This window comes from Anomaloglossus baeobatrachus, unplaced genomic scaffold (genome assembly GCF_048569485.1).
Source record: "Anomaloglossus baeobatrachus isolate aAnoBae1 unplaced genomic scaffold, aAnoBae1.hap1 Scaffold_823, whole genome shotgun sequence".
NCBI classification, from domain to species: Eukaryota; Metazoa; Chordata; class Amphibia; order Anura; family Aromobatidae; genus Anomaloglossus; species Anomaloglossus baeobatrachus.
This window is the reverse complement of record NW_027445210.1, coordinates 50,312-70,779: the sequence shown is the minus strand read 5'-3', so window position 1 is coordinate 70,779 and position 20,468 is coordinate 50,312. Positions and strand designations below refer to the sequence as shown.

The window sequence follows — 20,468 nt, the reverse complement described above, 5'->3', positions numbered from 1 at the left end:
AACAGACTACTAAAGAGATCATCATTACTCAAAGAAAACCCCAAAAACCAATGCATGATAGGAATAAACAGGTAACTTTCTTTGGAGTGGAAGCGGAGAGATCGCACCAGATGCCAATTCTAGATGTTATCACACCTGTGGTCACTGCAGCAGCAGGTGAATCCACTTTGTCCAAAAGGGATCTATTCCATTCAATTGCAAATGATCTAGATAAGACAGAGAACTGCAGCACGGGGACATAGCCGAGTTGGTCAGGTTGAGTGGTGATGAGTTTGCTATTTGGATGAATAAAGAAAGTCAAAAGTGTGAAAGATAAAAAACAAAAGGAGGAAGTGTGAAAAGTGAATGGGCCAAATTGAGGTGCATATGAAGACGTATGCTTTCTTCCAATTCATTAAATCGGGCTAATATGAATCAGGTGAATTGAGTTCTGCTTTTGGAAACTGGGTTAAGAAGGGGTGCACCGTTCCTGGAGGTACTGCAATACCAGGTCAATGCGTGGAGTGGACAGAGCAAGCTCTTTTTCCATCTCCCTGTTCTAAAAATCCATTTAATATATGGTCCCCAGATAGGGGACGTATCAGATATTAAACTGATAAGAACAGATACTACACTTGATCTTAGCCAAAAGGCCGAGAAGCGATAACCAGAATTGGTTTGGGCCTCGAGTGGCACCCTGGCCTATGCCGGACACATCTTAGGGAGAGAGAGCGAGAGGGAGACAAACCCACGCCTACACAAGACATTTTGTCACCCAAGCCAACCCTTGAAAAGGCTGCTTTGCAGAGCCAAAACAAGAAGAATGGTGCGTTTTGCAGCCGCCGCCCACTGCAATGAATCTGAATAACTCCTCCTTTAGGGCGCAAGCAACTCCCCTCCCCCTTGCAGTCTTTCCAATTCACGATACAAAAAGACGGACAGGACAGGTTGCCTGACTTTCCGTCACTGCCACCCTTTGCCATCCTTACCCGTAGAAAGCCCTTTCATCATCCCCAAACCCTAATCTTTTCCCTTTCCTTCCCAGCCCCCAAACCCTGCCCTCTGTACCTTTCTCACCACCCGCTTCCCTTCTCCTGTCATCCCCCTACCACCCGGGAAAAAAAGAGATTGCCCCCTCCTTCCACTAGCCCACCCTCCCACCCAAAGAACAACTTCTTCTGCGCAGCTTGTTTTCTAGGCAGCAGCGCTATTGTGATGTCATCGGGGGGCATTGTGACAAGCCGCCAGTGTTCCGTCTCTTCATGTTGTGCACAGTTCAAACGGAAAATACATCAACAGGCAGACTACAGAAAAGCTTACTATCAAAGGTTAGAGGGGGGCTTTCTCAGAGGGCTTTTTACAGTTTTTCTATTCCCAATTAGCCGTTTAAGTGTACTTATTGAAAGTAGTAATTCTTTCATAGGCCGCCCTTTCTTAGTATTTGACGTTCCTTATATTGCGGTATGAGGCTTCGCAGTAGGTTGCAAACATTCATCACCCATGACTGTCCCCAATTGAGCTCAGAAGCTCAATGTCTATCATGACCTCTCTTTTAGAATGTCCAAGAGCAAGCAAACTATTCCTCCAGGAGAGGGCGCCAACAGACTACTAAAGAGATCATCATTACTCAAAGAAAACCCCAAAAACCAATGCATGATAGGAATAAACAGGTAACTTTCTTTGGAGTGGAAGCGGAGAGATCGCACCAGATGCCAATTCTAGATGTTATCACACCTGTGGTCACTGCAGCAGCAGGTGAATCCACTTTGTCCAAAAGGGATCTATTCCATTCAATTGCAAATGATCTAGATAAGACAGAGAACTGCAGCACGGGGACATAGCCGAGTTGGTCAGGTTGAGTGGTGATGAGTTTGCTATTTGGATGAATAAAGAAAGTCAAAAGTGTGAAAGATAAAAAACAAAAGGAGGAAGTGTGAAAAGTGAATGGGCCAAATTGAGGTGCATATGAAGACGTATGCTTTCTTCCAATTCATTAAATCGGGCTAATATGAATCAGGTGAATTGAGTTCTGCTTTTGGAAACTGGGTTAAGAAGGGGTGCACCGTTCCTGGAGGTACTGCAATACCAGGTCAATGCGTGGAGTGGACAGAGCAAGCTCTTTTTCCATCTCCCTGTTCTAAAAATCCATTTAATATATGGTCCCCAGATAGGGGACGTATCAGATATTAAACTGATAAGAACAGATACTACACTTGATCTTAGCCAAAAGGCCGAGAAGCGATAACCAGAATTGGTTTGGGCCTCGAGTGGCACCCTGGCCTATGCCGGACACATCTTAGGGAGAGAGAGCGAGAGGGAGACAAACCCACGCCTACACAAGACATTTTGTCACCCAAGCCAACCCTTGAAAAGGCTGCTTTGCAGAGCCAAAACAAGAAGAATGGTGCGTTTTGCAGCCGCCGCCCACTGCAATGAATCTGAATAACTCCTCCTTTAGGGCGCAAGCAACTCCCCTCCCCCTTGCAGTCTTTCCAATTCACGATACAAAAAGACGGACAGGACAGGTTGCCTGACTTTCCGTCACTGCCACCCTTTGCCATCCTTACCCGTAGAAAGCCCTTTCATCATCCCCAAACCCTAATCTTTTCCCTTTCCTTCCCAGCCCCCAAACCCTGCCCTCTGTACCTTTCTCACCACCCGCTTCCCTTCTCCTGTCATCCCCCTACCACCCGGGAAAAAAAGAGATTGCCCCCTCCTTCCACTAGCCCACCCTCCCACCCAAAGAACAACTTCTTCTGCGCAGCTTGTTTTCTAGGCAGCAGCGCTATTGTGATGTCATCGGGGGGCATTGTGACAAGCCGCCAGTGTTCCGTCTCTTCATGTTGTGCACAGTTCAAACGGAAAATACATCAACAGGCAGACTACAGAAAAGCTTACTATCAAAGGTTAGAGGGGGGCTTTCTCAGAGGGCTTTTTACAGTTTTTCTATTCCCAATTAGCCGTTTAAGTGTACTTATTGAAAGTAGTAATTCTTTCATAGGCCGCCCTTTCTTAGTATTTGACGTTCCTTATATTGCGGTATGAGGCTTCGCAGTAGGTTGCAAACATTCATCACCCATGACTGTCCCCAATTGAGCTCAGAAGCTCAATGTCTATCATGACCTCTCTTTTAGAATGTCCAAGAGCAAGCAAACTATTCCTCCAGGAGAGGGCGCCAACAGACTACTAAAGAGATCATCATTACTCAAAGAAAACCCCAAAAACCAATGCATGATAGGAATAAACAGGTAACTTTCTTTGGAGTGGAAGCGGAGAGATCGCACCAGATGCCAATTCTAGATGTTATCACACCTGTGGTCACTGCAGCAGCAGGTGAATCCACTTTGTCCAAAAGGGATCTATTCCATTCAATTGCAAATGATCTAGATAAGACAGAGAACTGCAGCACGGGGACATAGCCGAGTTGGTCAGGTTGAGTGGTGATGAGTTTGCTATTTGGATGAATAAAGAAAGTCAAAAGTGTGAAAGATAAAAAACAAAAGGAGGAAGTGTGAAAAGTGAATGGGCCAAATTGAGGTGCATATGAAGACGTATGCTTTCTTCCAATTCATTAAATCGGGCTAATATGAATCAGGTGAATTGAGTTCTGCTTTTGGAAACTGGGTTAAGAAGGGGTGCACCGTTCCTGGAGGTACTGCAATACCAGGTCAATGCGTGGAGTGGACAGAGCAAGCTCTTTTTCCATCTCCCTGTTCTAAAAATCCATTTAATATATGGTCCCCAGATAGGGGACGTATCAGATATTAAACTGATAAGAACAGATTTTTGATTTAATGAAGCTTTCCAAAGCACCGCAAAAATGCATGACCGAAGTCACACCAAAAACAGTGCAAAGGCTAGGATTCGTGTGGACCCCTCCGTGAGAAGAGGATCCCCAAAAACCAACCCCGTCCCTCCGAGCCAGAAGGCCACAGCGAGGGTCAGGGATCTTCGGTGCTCCCCCAAGCCGAAGCCTGGTTGAGCCTTGTTGTTGCTCCCAGCGTCCACCGAGGCATCTTACCCAAGTGGAGTAGGGAGCTACTAGTCGTTGGTTTCGCAGCCGAGACTGCCCGGACCGTCAACCGGTGTTGGTTTCTCAGCCCAAGGCTGACCGGACCTCCGACCGGGTGTTGGTTTCTCAGCCCAAGGCTGACCGGACCTCCAACCGGGTGTTGGTTTCTCAGCCCAAGGCTAACCGGACCTCCAACCGGGTGTTGGTTTCTCAGCCAAAGCTGACCCGGACCTCCAACCGGGTGTTGGTTTCTCAGCCCAAAGCTGACCGGACCTCCGACCGGGATTATAAAAATTTCCCTTCTTAGCCAGAAGGCCAGGATAGGGCAATATGCTTGGAAAGTATGAATAGGCAAGGCGCGGCGTGCTACAGAGTCTGAGGCTTACCAGGGTCCCAACCTAGCAAGTTCAGACTCCCTCCAGGGTGTCCATTCCTGGGGCACATTGCACCATAACCCCCACACTTACTCAGTCTAATAGCCTCAATCCTGGTAGGGCCATGGTTTCCTCTAGATGGATATACTATCCTCCCAAAGTACTAACAAGTGCAACCTTCCAGTGTGCATTGCATCATTGTACTAAGGTGGCCGGAGCCTTAAACCACCTTTTCGAACGATACTACACTTGATCTTAGCCAAAAGGCCGAGAAGCGATAACCAGAATTGGTTTGGGCCTCGAGTGGCACCCTGGCCTATGCCGGACACATCTTAGGGAGAGAGAGCGAGAGGGAGACAAACCCACGCCTACACAAGACATTTTGTCACCCAAGCCAACCCTTGAAAAGGCTGCTTTGCAGAGCCAAAACAAGAAGAATGGTGCGTTTTGCAGCCGCCGCCCACTGCAATGAATCTGAATAACTCCTCCTTTAGGGCGCAAGCAACTCCCCTCCCCCTTGCAGTCTTTCCAATTCACGATACAAAAAGACGGACAGGACAGGTTGCCTGACTTTCCGTCACTGCCACCCTTTGCCATCCTTACCCGTAGAAAGCCCTTTCATCATCCCCAAACCCTAATCTTTTCCCTTTCCTTCCCAGCCCCCAAACCCTGCCCTCTGTACCTTTCTCACCACCCGCTTCCCTTCTCCTGTCATCCCCCTACCACCCGGGAAAAAAAGAGATTGCCCCCTCCTTCCACTAGCCCACCCTCCCACCCAAAGAACAACTTCTTCTGCGCAGCTTGTTTTCTAGGCAGCAGCGCTATTGTGATGTCATCGGGGGGCATTGTGACAAGCCGCCAGTGTTCCGTCTCTTCATGTTGTGCACAGTTCAAACGGAAAATACATCAACAGGCAGACTACAGAAAAGCTTACTATCAAAGGTTAGAGGGGGGCTTTCTCAGAGGGCTTTTTACAGTTTTTCTATTCCCAATTAGCCGTTTAAGTGTACTTATTGAAAGTAGTAATTCTTTCATAGGCCGCCCTTTCTTAGTATTTGACGTTCCTTATATTGCGGTATGAGGCTTCGCAGTAGGTTGCAAACATTCATCACCCATGACTGTCCCCAATTGAGCTCAGAAGCTCAATGTCTATCATGACCTCTCTTTTAGAATGTCCAAGAGCAAGCAAACTATTCCTCCAGGAGAGGGCGCCAACAGACTACTAAAGAGATCATCATTACTCAAAGAAAACCCCAAAAACCAATGCATGATAGGAATAAACAGGTAACTTTCTTTGGAGTGGAAGCGGAGAGATCGCACCAGATGCCAATTCTAGATGTTATCACACCTGTGGTCACTGCAGCAGCAGGTGAATCCACTTTGTCCAAAAGGGATCTATTCCATTCAATTGCAAATGATCTAGATAAGACAGAGAACTGCAGCACGGGGACATAGCCGAGTTGGTCAGGTTGAGTGGTGATGAGTTTGCTATTTGGATGAATAAAGAAAGTCAAAAGTGTGAAAGATAAAAAACAAAAGGAGGAAGTGTGAAAAGTGAATGGGCCAAATTGAGGTGCATATGAAGACGTATGCTTTCTTCCAATTCATTAAATCGGGCTAATATGAATCAGGTGAATTGAGTTCTGCTTTTGGAAACTGGGTTAAGAAGGGGTGCACCGTTCCTGGAGGTACTGCAATACCAGGTCAATGCGTGGAGTGGACAGAGCAAGCTCTTTTTCCATCTCCCTGTTCTAAAAATCCATTTAATATATGGTCCCCAGATAGGGGACGTATCAGATATTAAACTGATAAGAACAGATACTACACTTGATCTTAGCCAAAAGGCCGAGAAGCGATAACCAGAATTGGTTTGGGCCTCGAGTGGCACCCTGGCCTATGCCGGACACATCTTAGGGAGAGAGAGCGAGAGGGAGACAAACCCACGCCTACACAAGACATTTTGTCACCCAAGCCAACCCTTGAAAAGGCTGCTTTGCAGAGCCAAAACAAGAAGAATGGTGCGTTTTGCAGCCGCCGCCCACTGCAATGAATCTGAATAACTCCTCCTTTAGGGCGCAAGCAACTCCCCTCCCCCTTGCAGTCTTTCCAATTCACGATACAAAAAGACGGACAGGACAGGTTGCCTGACTTTCCGTCACTGCCACCCTTTGCCATCCTTACCCGTAGAAAGCCCTTTCATCATCCCCAAACCCTAATCTTTTCCCTTTCCTTCCCAGCCCCCAAACCCTGCCCTCTGTACCTTTCTCACCACCCGCTTCCCTTCTCCTGTCATCCCCCTACCACCCGGGAAAAAAAGAGATTGCCCCCTCCTTCCACTAGCCCACCCTCCCACCCAAAGAACAACTTCTTCTGCGCAGCTTGTTTTCTAGGCAGCAGCGCTATTGTGATGTCATCGGGGGGCATTGTGACAAGCCGCCAGTGTTCCGTCTCTTCATGTTGTGCACAGTTCAAACGGAAAATACATCAACAGGCAGACTACAGAAAAGCTTACTATCAAAGGTTAGAGGGGGGCTTTCTCAGAGGGCTTTTTACAGTTTTTCTATTCCCAATTAGCCGTTTAAGTGTACTTATTGAAAGTAGTAATTCTTTCATAGGCCGCCCTTTCTTAGTATTTGACGTTCCTTATATTGCGGTATGAGGCTTCGCAGTAGGTTGCAAACATTCATCACCCATGACTGTCCCCAATTGAGCTCAGAAGCTCAATGTCTATCATGACCTCTCTTTTAGAATGTCCAAGAGCAAGCAAACTATTCCTCCAGGAGAGGGCGCCAACAGACTACTAAAGAGATCATCATTACTCAAAGAAAACCCCAAAAACCAATGCATGATAGGAATAAACAGGTAACTTTCTTTGGAGTGGAAGCGGAGAGATCGCACCAGATGCCAATTCTAGATGTTATCACACCTGTGGTCACTGCAGCAGCAGGTGAATCCACTTTGTCCAAAAGGGATCTATTCCATTCAATTGCAAATGATCTAGATAAGACAGAGAACTGCAGCACGGGGACATAGCCGAGTTGGTCAGGTTGAGTGGTGATGAGTTTGCTATTTGGATGAATAAAGAAAGTCAAAAGTGTGAAAGATAAAAAACAAAAGGAGGAAGTGTGAAAAGTGAATGGGCCAAATTGAGGTGCATATGAAGACGTATGCTTTCTTCCAATTCATTAAATCGGGCTAATATGAATCAGGTGAATTGAGTTCTGCTTTTGGAAACTGGGTTAAGAAGGGGTGCACCGTTCCTGGAGGTACTGCAATACCAGGTCAATGCGTGGAGTGGACAGAGCAAGCTCTTTTTCCATCTCCCTGTTCTAAAAATCCATTTAATATATGGTCCCCAGATAGGGGACGTATCAGATATTAAACTGATAAGAACAGATACTACACTTGATCTTAGCCAAAAGGCCGAGAAGCGATAACCAGAATTGGTTTGGGCCTCGAGTGGCACCCTGGCCTATGCCGGACACATCTTAGGGAGAGAGAGCGAGAGGGAGACAAACCCACGCCTACACAAGACATTTTGTCACCCAAGCCAACCCTTGAAAAGGCTGCTTTGCAGAGCCAAAACAAGAAGAATGGTGCGTTTTGCAGCCGCCGCCCACTGCAATGAATCTGAATAACTCCTCCTTTAGGGCGCAAGCAACTCCCCTCCCCCTTGCAGTCTTTCCAATTCACGATACAAAAAGACGGACAGGACAGGTTGCCTGACTTTCCGTCACTGCCACCCTTTGCCATCCTTACCCGTAGAAAGCCCTTTCATCATCCCCAAACCCTAATCTTTTCCCTTTCCTTCCCAGCCCCCAAACCCTGCCCTCTGTACCTTTCTCACCACCCGCTTCCCTTCTCCTGTCATCCCCCTACCACCCGGGAAAAAAAGAGATTGCCCCCTCCTTCCACTAGCCCACCCTCCCACCCAAAGAACAACTTCTTCTGCGCAGCTTGTTTTCTAGGCAGCAGCGCTATTGTGATGTCATCGGGGGGCATTGTGACAAGCCGCCAGTGTTCCGTCTCTTCATGTTGTGCACAGTTCAAACGGAAAATACATCAACAGGCAGACTACAGAAAAGCTTACTATCAAAGGTTAGAGGGGGGCTTTCTCAGAGGGCTTTTTACAGTTTTTCTATTCCCAATTAGCCGTTTAAGTGTACTTATTGAAAGTAGTAATTCTTTCATAGGCCGCCCTTTCTTAGTATTTGACGTTCCTTATATTGCGGTATGAGGCTTCGCAGTAGGTTGCAAACATTCATCACCCATGACTGTCCCCAATTGAGCTCAGAAGCTCAATGTCTATCATGACCTCTCTTTTAGAATGTCCAAGAGCAAGCAAACTATTCCTCCAGGAGAGGGCGCCAACAGACTACTAAAGAGATCATCATTACTCAAAGAAAACCCCAAAAACCAATGCATGATAGGAATAAACAGGTAACTTTCTTTGGAGTGGAAGCGGAGAGATCGCACCAGATGCCAATTCTAGATGTTATCACACCTGTGGTCACTGCAGCAGCAGGTGAATCCACTTTGTCCAAAAGGGATCTATTCCATTCAATTGCAAATGATCTAGATAAGACAGAGAACTGCAGCACGGGGACATAGCCGAGTTGGTCAGGTTGAGTGGTGATGAGTTTGCTATTTGGATGAATAAAGAAAGTCAAAAGTGTGAAAGATAAAAAACAAAAGGAGGAAGTGTGAAAAGTGAATGGGCCAAATTGAGGTGCATATGAAGATGTATGCTTTCTTCCAATTCATTAAATCGGGCTAATATGAATCAGGTGAATTGAGTTCTGCTTTTGGAAACTGGGTTAAGAAGGGGTGCACCGTTCCTGGAGGTACTGCAATACCAGGTCAATGCGTGGAGTGGACAGAGCAAGCTCTTTTTCCATCTCCCTGTTCTAAAAATCCATTTAATATATGGTCCCCAGATAGGGGACGTATCAGATATTAAACTGATAAGAACAGATACTACACTTGATCTTAGCCAAAAGGCCGAGAAGCGATAACCAGAATTGGTTTGGGCCTCGAGTGGCACCCTGGCCTATGCCGGACACATCTTAGGGAGAGAGAGCGAGAGGGAGACAAACCCACGCCTACACAAGACATTTTGTCACCCAAGCCAACCCTTGAAAAGGCTGCTTTGCAGAGCCAAAACAAGAAGAATGGTGCGTTTTGCAGCCGCCGCCCACTGCAATGAATCTGAATAACTCCTCCTTTAGGGCGCAAGCAACTCCCCTCCCCCTTGCAGTCTTTCCAATTCACGATACAAAAAGACGGACAGGACAGGTTGCCTGACTTTCCGTCACTGCCACCCTTTGCCATCCTTACCCGTAGAAAGCCCTTTCATCATCCCCAAACCCTAATCTTTTCCCTTTCCTTCCCAGCCCCCAAACCCTGCCCTCTGTACCTTTCTCACCACCCGCTTCCCTTCTCCTGTCATCCCCCTACCACCCGGGAAAAAAAGAGATTGCCCCCTCCTTCCACTAGCCCACCCTCCCACCCAAAGAACAACTTCTTCTGCGCAGCTTGTTTTCTAGGCAGCAGCGCTATTGTGATGTCATCGGGGGGCATTGTGACAAGCCGCCAGTGTTCCGTCTCTTCATGTTGTGCACAGTTCAAACGGAAAATACATCAACAGGCAGACTACAGAAAAGCTTACTATCAAAGGTTAGAGGGGGGCTTTCTCAGAGGGCTTTTTACAGTTTTTCTATTCCCAATTAGCCGTTTAAGTGTACTTATTGAAAGTAGTAATTCTTTCATAGGCCGCCCTTTCTTAGTATTTGACGTTCCTTATATTGCGGTATGAGGCTTCGCAGTAGGTTGCAAACATTCATCACCCATGACTGTCCCCAATTGAGCTCAGAAGCTCAATGTCTATCATGACCTCTCTTTTAGAATGTCCAAGAGCAAGCAAACTATTCCTCCAGGAGAGGGCGCCAACAGACTACTAAAGAGATCATCATTACTCAAAGAAAACCCCAAAAACCAATGCATGATAGGAATAAACAGGTAACTTTCTTTGGAGTGGAAGCGGAGAGATCGCACCAGATGCCAATTCTAGATGTTATCACACCTGTGGTCACTGCAGCAGCAGGTGAATCCACTTTGTCCAAAAGGGATCTATTCCATTCAATTGCAAATGATCTAGATAAGACAGAGAACTGCAGCACGGGGACATAGCCGAGTTGGTCAGGTTGAGTGGTGATGAGTTTGCTATTTGGATGAATAAAGAAAGTCAAAAGTGTGAAAGATAAAAAACAAAAGGAGGAAGTGTGAAAAGTGAATGGGCCAAATTGAGGTGCATATGAAGACGTATGCTTTCTTCCAATTCATTAAATCGGGCTAATATGAATCAGGTGAATTGAGTTCTGCTTTTGGAAACTGGGTTAAGAAGGGGTGCACCGTTCCTGGAGGTACTGCAATACCAGGTCAATGCGTGGAGTGGACAGAGCAAGCTCTTTTTCCATCTCCCTGTTCTAAAAATCCATTTAATATATGGTCCCCAGATAGGGGACGTATCAGATATTAAACTGATAAGAACAGATACTACACTTGATCTTAGCCAAAAGGCCGAGAAGCGATAACCAGAATTGGTTTGGGCCTCGAGTGGCACCCTGGCCTATGCCGGACACATCTTAGGGAGAGAGAGCGAGAGGGAGACAAACCCACGCCTACACAAGACATTTTGTCACCCAAGCCAACCCTTGAAAAGGCTGCTTTGCAGAGCCAAAACAAGAAGAATGGTGCGTTTTGCAGCCGCCGCCCACTGCAATGAATCTGAATAACTCCTCCTTTAGGGCGCAAGCAACTCCCCTCCCCCTTGCAGTCTTTCCAATTCACGATACAAAAAGACGGACAGGACAGGTTGCCTGACTTTCCGTCACTGCCACCCTTTGCCATCCTTACCCGTAGAAAGCCCTTTCATCATCCCCAAACCCTAATCTTTTCCCTTTCCTTCCCAGCCCCCAAACCCTGCCCTCTGTACCTTTCTCACCACCCGCTTCCCTTCTCCTGTCATCCCCCTACCACCCGGGAAAAAAAGAGATTGCCCCCTCCTTCCACTAGCCCACCCTCCCACCCAAAGAACAACTTCTTCTGCGCAGCTTGTTTTCTAGGCAGCAGCGCTATTGTGATGTCATCGGGGGGCATTGTGACAAGCCGCCAGTGTTCCGTCTCTTCATGTTGTGCACAGTTCAAACGGAAAATACATCAACAGGCAGACTACAGAAAAGCTTACTATCAAAGGTTAGAGGGGGGCTTTCTCAGAGGGCTTTTTACAGTTTTTCTATTCCCAATTAGCCGTTTAAGTGTACTTATTGAAAGTAGTAATTCTTTCATAGGCCGCCCTTTCTTAGTATTTGACGTTCCTTATATTGCGGTATGAGGCTTCGCAGTAGGTTGCAAACATTCATCACCCATGACTGTCCCCAATTGAGCTCAGAAGCTCAATGTCTATCATGACCTCTCTTTTAGAATGTCCAAGAGCAAGCAAACTATTCCTCCAGGAGAGGGCGCCAACAGACTACTAAAGAGATCATCATTACTCAAAGAAAACCCCAAAAACCAATGCATGATAGGAATAAACAGGTAACTTTCTTTGGAGTGGAAGCGGAGAGATCGCACCAGATGCCAATTCTAGATGTTATCACACCTGTGGTCACTGCAGCAGCAGGTGAATCCACTTTGTCCAAAAGGGATCTATTCCATTCAATTGCAAATGATCTAGATAAGACAGAGAACTGCAGCACGGGGACATAGCCGAGTTGGTCAGGTTGAGTGGTGATGAGTTTGCTATTTGGATGAATAAAGAAAGTCAAAAGTGTGAAAGATAAAAAACAAAAGGAGGAAGTGTGAAAAGTGAATGGGCCAAATTGAGGTGCATATGAAGACGTATGCTTTCTTCCAATTCATTAAATCGGGCTAATATGAATCAGGTGAATTGAGTTCTGCTTTTGGAAACTGGGTTAAGAAGGGGTGCACCGTTCCTGGAGGTACTGCAATACCAGGTCAATGCGTGGAGTGGACAGAGCAAGCTCTTTTTCCATCTCCCTGTTCTAAAAATCCATTTAATATATGGTCCCCAGATAGGGGACGTATCAGATATTAAACTGATAAGAACAGATACTACACTTGATCTTAGCCAAAAGGCCGAGAAGCGATAACCAGAATTGGTTTGGGCCTCGAGTGGCACCCTGGCCTATGCCGGACACATCTTAGGGAGAGAGAGCGAGAGGGAGACAAACCCACGCCTACACAAGACATTTTGTCACCCAAGCCAACCCTTGAAAAGGCTGCTTTGCAGAGCCAAAACAAGAAGAATGGTGCGTTTTGCAGCCGCCGCCCACTGCAATGAATCTGAATAACTCCTCCTTTAGGGCGCAAGCAACTCCCCTCCCCCTTGCAGTCTTTCCAATTCACGATACAAAAAGACGGACAGGACAGGTTGCCTGACTTTCCGTCACTGCCACCCTTTGCCATCCTTACCCGTAGAAAGCCCTTTCATCATCCCCAAACCCTAATCTTTTCCCTTTCCTTCCCAGCCCCCAAACCCTGCCCTCTGTACCTTTCTCACCACCCGCTTCCCTTCTCCTGTCATCCCCCTACCACCCGGGAAAAAAAGAGATTGCCCCCTCCTTCCACTAGCCCACCCTCCCACCCAAAGAACAACTTCTTCTGCGCAGCTTGTTTTCTAGGCAGCAGCGCTATTGTGATGTCATCGGGGGGCATTGTGACAAGCCGCCAGTGTTCCGTCTCTTCATGTTGTGCACAGTTCAAACGGAAAATACATCAACAGGCAGACTACAGAAAAGCTTACTATCAAAGGTTAGAGGGGGGCTTTCTCAGAGGGCTTTTTACAGTTTTTCTATTCCCAATTAGCCGTTTAAGTGTACTTATTGAAAGTAGTAATTCTTTCATAGGCCGCCCTTTCTTAGTATTTGACGTTCCTTATATTGCGGTATGAGGCTTCGCAGTAGGTTGCAAACATTCATCACCCATGACTGTCCCCAATTGAGCTCAGAAGCTCAATGTCTATCATGACCTCTCTTTTAGAATGTCCAAGAGCAAGCAAACTATTCCTCCAGGAGAGGGCGCCAACAGACTACTAAAGAGATCATCATTACTCAAAGAAAACCCCAAAAACCAATGCATGATAGGAATAAACAGGTAACTTTCTTTGGAGTGGAAGCGGAGAGATCGCACCAGATGCCAATTCTAGATGTTATCACACCTGTGGTCACTGCAGCAGCAGGTGAATCCACTTTGTCCAAAAGGGATCTATTCCATTCAATTGCAAATGATCTAGATAAGACAGAGAACTGCAGCACGGGGACATAGCCGAGTTGGTCAGGTTGAGTGGTGATGAGTTTGCTATTTGGATGAATAAAGAAAGTCAAAAGTGTGAAAGATAAAAAACAAAAGGAGGAAGTGTGAAAAGTGAATGGGCCAAATTGAGGTGCATATGAAGACGTATGCTTTCTTCCAATTCATTAAATCGGGCTAATATGAATCAGGTGAATTGAGTTCTGCTTTTGGAAACTGGGTTAAGAAGGGGTGCACCGTTCCTGGAGGTACTGCAATACCAGGTCAATGCGTGGAGTGGACAGAGCAAGCTCTTTTTCCATCTCCCTGTTCTAAAAATCCATTTAATATATGGTCCCCAGATAGGGGACGTATCAGATATTAAACTGATAAGAACAGATACTACACTTGATCTTAGCCAAAAGGCCGAGAAGCGATAACCAGAATTGGTTTGGGCCTCGAGTGGCACCCTGGCCTATGCCGGACACATCTTAGGGAGAGAGAGCGAGAGGGAGACAAACCCACGCCTACACAAGACATTTTGTCACCCAAGCCAACCCTTGAAAAGGCTGCTTTGCAGAGCCAAAACAAGAAGAATGGTGCGTTTTGCAGCCGCCGCCCACTGCAATGAATCTGAATAACTCCTCCTTTAGGGCGCAAGCAACTCCCCTCCCCCTTGCAGTCTTTCCAATTCACGATACAAAAAGACGGACAGGACAGGTTGCCTGACTTTCCGTCACTGCCACCCTTTGCCATCCTTACCCGTAGAAAGCCCTTTCATCATCCCCAAACCCTAATCTTTTCCCTTTCCTTCCCAGCCCCCAAACCCTGCCCTCTGTACCTTTCTCACCACCCGCTTCCCTTCTCCTGTCATCCCCCTACCACCCGGGAAAAAAAGAGATTGCCCCCTCCTTCCACTAGCCCACCCTCCCACCCAAAGAACAACTTCTTCTGCGCAGCTTGTTTTCTAGGCAGCAGCGCTATTGTGATGTCATCGGGGGGCATTGTGACAAGCCGCCAGTGTTCCGTCTCTTCATGTTGTGCACAGTTCAAACGGAAAATACATCAACAGGCAGACTACAGAAAAGCTTACTATCAAAGGTTAGAGGGGGGCTTTCTCAGAGGGCTTTTTACAGTTTTTCTATTCCCAATTAGCCGTTTAAGTGTACTTATTGAAAGTAGTAATTCTTTCATAGGCCGCCCTTTCTTAGTATTTGACGTTCCTTATATTGCGGTATGAGGCTTCGCAGTAGGTTGCAAACATTCATCACCCATGACTGTCCCCAATTGAGCTCAGAAGCTCAATGTCTATCATGACCTCTCTTTTAGAATGTCCAAGAGCAAGCAAACTATTCCTCCAGGAGAGGGCGCCAACAGACTACTAAAGAGATCATCATTACTCAAAGAAAACCCCAAAAACCAATGCATGATAGGAATAAACAGGTAACTTTCTTTGGAGTGGAAGCGGAGAGATCGCACCAGATGCCAATTCTAGATGTTATCACACCTGTGGTCACTGCAGCAGCAGGTGAATCCACTTTGTCCAAAAGGGATCTATTCCATTCAATTGCAAATGATCTAGATAAGACAGAGAACTGCAGCACGGGGACATAGCCGAGTTGGTCAGGTTGAGTGGTGATGAGTTTGCTATTTGGATGAATAAAGAAAGTCAAAAGTGTGAAAGATAAAAAACAAAAGGAGGAAGTGTGAAAAGTGAATGGGCCAAATTGAGGTGCATATGAAGACGTATGCTTTCTTCCAATTCATTAAATCGGGCTAATATGAATCAGGTGAATTGAGTTCTGCTTTTGGAAACTGGGTTAAGAAGGGGTGCACCGTTCCTGGAGGTACTGCAATACCAGGTCAATGCGTGGAGTGGACAGAGCAAGCTCTTTTTCCATCTCCCTGTTCTAAAAATCCATTTAATATATGGTCCCCAGATAGGGGACGTATCAGATATTAAACTGATAAGAACAGATACTACACTTGATCTTAGCCAAAAGGCCGAGAAGCGATAACCAGAATTGGTTTGGGCCTCGAGTGGCACCCTGGCCTATGCCGGACACATCTTAGGGAGAGAGAGCGAGAGGGAGACAAACCCACGCCTACACAAGACATTTTGTCACCCAAGCCAACCCTTGAAAAGGCTGCTTTGCAGAGCCAAAACAAGAAGAATGGTGCGTTTTGCAGCCGCCGCCCACTGCAATGAATCTGAATAACTCCTCCTTTAGGGCGCAAGCAACTCCCCTCCCCCTTGCAGTCTTTCCAATTCACGATACAAAAAGACGGACAGGACAGGTTGCCTGACTTTCCGTCACTGCCACCCTTTGCCATCCTTACCCGTAGAAAGCCCTTTCATCATCCCCAAACCCTAATCTTTTCCCTTTCCTTCCCAGCCCCCAAACCCTGCCCTCTGTACCTTTCTCACCACCCGCTTCCCTTCTCCTGTCATCCCCCTACCACCCGGGAAAAAAAGAGATTGCCCCCTCCTTCCACTAGCCCACCCTCCCACCCAAAGAACAACTTCTTCTGCGCAGCTTGTTTTCTAGGCAGCAGCGCTATTGTGATGTCATCGGGGGGCATTGTGACAAGCCGCCAGTGTTCCGTCTCTTCATGTTGTGCACAGTTCAAACGGAAAATACATCAACAGGCAGACTACAGAAAAGCTTACTATCAAAGGTTAGAGGGGGGCTTTCTCAGAGGGCTTTTTACAGTTTTTCTATTCCCAATTAGCCGTTTAAGTGTACTTATTGAAAGTAGTAATTCTTTCATAGGCCGCCCTTTCTTAGTATTTGACGTTCCTTATATTGCGGTATGAGGCTTCGCAGTAGGTTGCAAACATTCATCACCCATGACTGTCCCCAATTGAGCTCAGAAGCTCAATGTCTATCATGACCTCTCTTTTAGAATGTCCAAGAGCAAGCAAACTATTCCTCCAGGAGAGGGCGCCAACAGACTACTAAAGAGATCATCATTACTCAAAGAAAACCCCAAAAACCAATGCATGATAGGAATAAACAGGTAACTTTCTTTGGAGTGGAAGCGGAGAGATCGCACCAGATGCCAATTCTAGATGTTATCACACCTGTGGTCACTGCAGCAGCAGGTGAATCCACTTTGTCCAAAAGGGATCTATTCCATTCAATTGCAAATGATCTAGATAAGACAGAGAACTGCAGCACGGGGACATAGCCGAGTTGGTCAGGTTGAGTGGTGATGAGTTTGCTATTTGGATGAATAAAGAAAGTCAAAAGTGTGAAAGATAAAAAACAAAAGGAGGAAGTGTGAAAAGTGAATGGGCCAAATTGAGGTGCATATGAAGACGTATGCTTTCTTCCAATTCATTAAATCGGGCTAATATGAATCAGGTGAATTGAGTTCTGCTTTTGGAAACTGGGTTAAGAAGGGGTGCACCGTTCCTGGAGGTACTGCAATACCAGGTCAATGCGTGGAGTGGACAGAGCAAGCTCTTTTTCCATCTCCCTGTTCTAAAAATCCATTTAATATATGGTCCCCAGATAGGGGACGTATCAGATATTAAACTGATAAGAACAGATACTACACTTGATCTTAGCCAAAAGGCCGAGAAGCGATAACCAGAATTGGTTTGGGCCTCGAGTGGCACCCTGGCCTATGCCGGACACATCTTAGGGAGAGAGAGCGAGAGGGAGACAAACCCACGCCTACACAAGACATTTTGTCACCCAAGCCAACCCTTGAAAAGGCTGCTTTGCAGAGCCAAAACAAGAAGAATGGTGCGTTTTGCAGCCGCCGCCCACTGCAATGAATCTGAATAACTCCTCCTTTAGGGCGCAAGCAACTCCCCTCCCCCTTGCAGTCTTTCCAATTCACGATACAAAAAGACGGACAGGACAGGTTGCCTGACTTTCCGTCACTGCCACCCTTTGCCATCCTTACCCGTAGAAAGCCCTTTCATCATCCCCAAACCCTAATCTTTTCCCTTTCCTTCCCAGCCCCCAAACCCTGCCCTCTGTACCTTTCTCACCACCCGCTTCCCTTCTCCTGTCATCCCCCTACCACCCGGGAAAAAAAGAGATTGCCCCCTCCTTCCACTAGCCCACCCTCCCACCCAAAGAACAACTTCTTCTGCGCAGCTTGTTTTCTAGGCAGCAGCGCTATTGTGATGTCATCGGGGGGCATTGTGACAAGCCGCCAGTGTTCCGTCTCTTCATGTTGTGCACAGTTCAAACGGAAAATACATCAACAGGCAGACTACAGAAAAGCTTACTATCAAAGGTTAGAGGGGGGCTTTCTCAGAGGGCTTTTTACAGTTTTTCTATTCCCAATTAGCCGTTTAAGTGTACTTATTGAAAGTAGTAATTCTTTCATAGGCCGCCCTTTCTTAGTATTTGACGTTCCTTATATTGCGGTATGAGGCTTCGCAGTAGGTTGCAAACATTCATCACCCATGACTGTCCCCAATTGAGCTCAGAAGCTCAATGTCTATCATGACCTCTCTTTTAGAATGTCCAAGAGCAAGCAAACTATTCCTCCAGGAGAGGGCGCCAACAGACTACTAAAGAGATCATCATTACTCAAAGAAAACCCCAAAAACCAATGCATGATAGGAATAAACAGGTAACTTTCTTTGGAGTGGAAGCGGAGAGATCGCACCAGATGCCAATTCTAGATGTTATCACACCTGTGGTCACTGCAGCAGCAGGTGAATCCACTTTGTCCAAAAGGGATCTATTCCATTCAATTGCAAATGATCTAGATAAGACAGAGAACTGCAGCACGGGGACATAGCCGAGTTGGTCAGGTTGAGTGGTGATGAGTTTGCTATTTGGATGAATAAAGAAAGTCAAAAGTGTGAAAGATAAAAAACAAAAGGAGGAAGTGTGAAAAGTGAATGGGCCAAATTGAGGTGCATATGAAGACGTATGCTTTCTTCCAATTCATTAAATCGGGCTAATATGAATCAGGTGAATTGAGTTCTGCTTTTGGAAACTGGGTTAAGAAGGGGTGCACCGTTCCTGGAGGTACTGCAATACCAGGTCAATGCGTGGAGTGGACAGAGCAAGCTCTTTTTCCATCTCCCTGTTCTAAAAATCCATTTAATATATGGTCCCCAGATAGGGGACGTATCAGATATTAAACTGATAAGAACAGATACTACACTTGATCTTAGCCAAAAGGCCGAGAAGCGATAACCAGAATTGGTTTGGGCCTCGAGTGGCACCCTGGCCTATGCCGGACACATCTTAGGGAGAGAGAGCGAGAGGGAGACAAACCCACGCCTACACAAGACATTTTGTCACCCAAGCCAACCCTTGAAAAGGCTGCTTTGCAGAGCCAAAACAAGAAGAATGGTGCGTTTTGCAGCCGCCGCCCACTGCAATGAATCTGAATAACTCCTCCTTTAGGGCGCAAGCAACTCCCCTCCCCCTTGCAGTCTTTCCAATTCACGATACAAAAAGACGGACAGGACAGGTTGCCTGACTTTCCGTCACTGCCACCCTTTGCCATCCTTACCCGTAGAAAGCCCTTTCATCATCCCCAAACCCTAATCTTTTCCCTTTCCTTCCCAGCCCCCAAACCCTGCCCTCTGTACCTTTCTCACCACCCGCTTCCCTTCTCCTGTCATCCCCCTACCACCCGGGAAAAAAAGAGATTGCCCCCTCCTTCCACTAGCCCACCCTCCCACCCAAAGAACAACTTCTTCTGCGCAGCTTGTTTTCTAGGCAGCAGCGCTATTGTGATGTCATCGGGGGGCATTGTGACAAGCCGCCAGTGTTCCGTCTCTTCATGTTGTGCACAGTTCAAACGGAAAATACATCAACAGGCAGACTACAGAAAAGCTTACTATCAAAGGTTAGAGGGGGGCTTTCTCAGAGGGCTTTTTACAGTTTTTCTATTCCCAATTAGCCGTTTAAGTGTACTTATTGAAAGTAGTAATTCTTTCATAGGCCGCCCTTTCTTAGTATTTGACGTTCCTTATATTGCGGTATGAGGCTTCGCAGTAGGTTGCAAACATTCATCACCCATGACTGTCCCCAATTGAGCTCAGAAGCTCAATGTCTATCATGACCTCTCTTTTAGAATGTCCAAGAGCAAGCAAACTATTCCTCCAGGAGAGGGCGCCAACAGACTACTAAAGAGATCATCATTACTCAAAGAAAACCCCAAAAACCAATGCATGATAGGAATAAACAGGTAACTTTCTTTGGAGTGGAAGCGGAGAGATCGCACCAGATGCCAATTCTAGATGTTATCACACCTGTGGTCACTGCAGCAGCAGGTGAATCCACTTTGTCCAAAAGGGATCTATTCCATTCAATTGCAAATGATCTAGATAAGACAGAGAACTGCAGCACGGGGACATAGCCGAGTTGGTCAGGTTGAGTGGTGATGAGTTTGCTATTTGGATGAATAAAGAAAGTCAAAAGTGTGAAAGATAAAAAACAAAAGGAGGAAGTGTGAAAAGTGAATGGGCCAAATTGAGGTGCATATGAAGACGTATGCTTTCTTCCAATTCATTAAATCGGGCTAATATGAATCAGGTGAATTGAGTTCTGCTTTTGGAAACTGGGTTAAGAAGGGGTGCACCGTTCCTGGAGGTACTGCAATACCAGGTCAATGCGTGGAGTGGACAGAGCAAGCTCTTTTTCCATCTCCCTGTTCTAAAAATCCATTTAATATATGGTCCCCAGATAGGGGACGTATCAGATATTAAACTGATAAGAACAGATACTACACTTGATCTTAGCCAAAAGGCCGAGAAGCGATAACCAGAATTGGTTTGGGCCTCGAGTGGCACCCTGGCCTATGCC

At 46.5% G+C, this 20,468-nt stretch overlaps 13 non-coding genes and 1 pseudogene across 13 annotated transcripts; all 14 read right to left on the bottom strand.

Moving 5' to 3' along the window:
• Positions 1 to 453: 453 nt before the first annotated feature.
• Positions 454 to 644, bottom strand: LOC142288437 (U2 spliceosomal RNA). Its single transcript, XR_012749210.1, has one exon. It is a non-coding gene; the product is annotated as a U2 spliceosomal RNA (small nuclear RNA).
• Positions 645 to 2,031: 1,387 nt separating this feature from the next.
• Positions 2,032 to 2,222, bottom strand: LOC142288436 (U2 spliceosomal RNA). Its single transcript, XR_012749209.1, has one exon. It is a non-coding gene; the product is annotated as a U2 spliceosomal RNA (small nuclear RNA).
• A 1,387-nt stretch (positions 2,223 to 3,609) lies between these two features.
• LOC142288448 (U2 spliceosomal RNA) lies at positions 3,610 to 3,805 on the bottom strand. Its single transcript, XR_012749220.1, has one exon. It is a non-coding gene; the product is annotated as a U2 spliceosomal RNA (small nuclear RNA).
• Positions 3,806 to 4,502: 697 nt separating this feature from the next.
• Positions 4,503 to 4,644, bottom strand: LOC142288451 (U2 spliceosomal RNA; annotated as a pseudogene).
• Positions 4,645 to 6,031: 1,387 nt separating this feature from the next.
• LOC142288435 (U2 spliceosomal RNA) lies at positions 6,032 to 6,222 on the bottom strand. Its single transcript, XR_012749208.1, has one exon. It is a non-coding gene; the product is annotated as a U2 spliceosomal RNA (small nuclear RNA).
• Positions 6,223 to 7,609: 1,387 nt separating this feature from the next.
• Positions 7,610 to 7,800, bottom strand: LOC142288433 (U2 spliceosomal RNA). The gene has a single exon (XR_012749206.1). It is a non-coding gene; the product is annotated as a U2 spliceosomal RNA (small nuclear RNA).
• A 1,387-nt stretch (positions 7,801 to 9,187) lies between these two features.
• Positions 9,188 to 9,378, bottom strand: LOC142288432 (U2 spliceosomal RNA). Its single transcript, XR_012749205.1, has one exon. It is a non-coding gene; the product is annotated as a U2 spliceosomal RNA (small nuclear RNA).
• A 1,387-nt stretch (positions 9,379 to 10,765) lies between these two features.
• LOC142288431 (U2 spliceosomal RNA) lies at positions 10,766 to 10,956 on the bottom strand. The gene has a single exon (XR_012749204.1). It is a non-coding gene; the product is annotated as a U2 spliceosomal RNA (small nuclear RNA).
• A 1,387-nt stretch (positions 10,957 to 12,343) lies between these two features.
• Positions 12,344 to 12,534, bottom strand: LOC142288430 (U2 spliceosomal RNA). The gene has a single exon (XR_012749203.1). It is a non-coding gene; the product is annotated as a U2 spliceosomal RNA (small nuclear RNA).
• Positions 12,535 to 13,921: 1,387 nt separating this feature from the next.
• LOC142288429 (U2 spliceosomal RNA) lies at positions 13,922 to 14,112 on the bottom strand. Its single transcript, XR_012749202.1, has one exon. It is a non-coding gene; the product is annotated as a U2 spliceosomal RNA (small nuclear RNA).
• Positions 14,113 to 15,499: 1,387 nt separating this feature from the next.
• Positions 15,500 to 15,690, bottom strand: LOC142288428 (U2 spliceosomal RNA). The gene has a single exon (XR_012749201.1). It is a non-coding gene; the product is annotated as a U2 spliceosomal RNA (small nuclear RNA).
• Positions 15,691 to 17,077: 1,387 nt separating this feature from the next.
• On the bottom strand, positions 17,078 to 17,268 carry LOC142288427 (U2 spliceosomal RNA). The gene has a single exon (XR_012749200.1). It is a non-coding gene; the product is annotated as a U2 spliceosomal RNA (small nuclear RNA).
• A 1,387-nt stretch (positions 17,269 to 18,655) lies between these two features.
• LOC142288426 (U2 spliceosomal RNA) lies at positions 18,656 to 18,846 on the bottom strand. The gene has a single exon (XR_012749199.1). It is a non-coding gene; the product is annotated as a U2 spliceosomal RNA (small nuclear RNA).
• A 1,387-nt stretch (positions 18,847 to 20,233) lies between these two features.
• On the bottom strand, positions 20,234 to 20,424 carry LOC142288425 (U2 spliceosomal RNA). The gene has a single exon (XR_012749198.1). It is a non-coding gene; the product is annotated as a U2 spliceosomal RNA (small nuclear RNA).
• Positions 20,425 to 20,468: the final 44 nt, after the last annotated feature.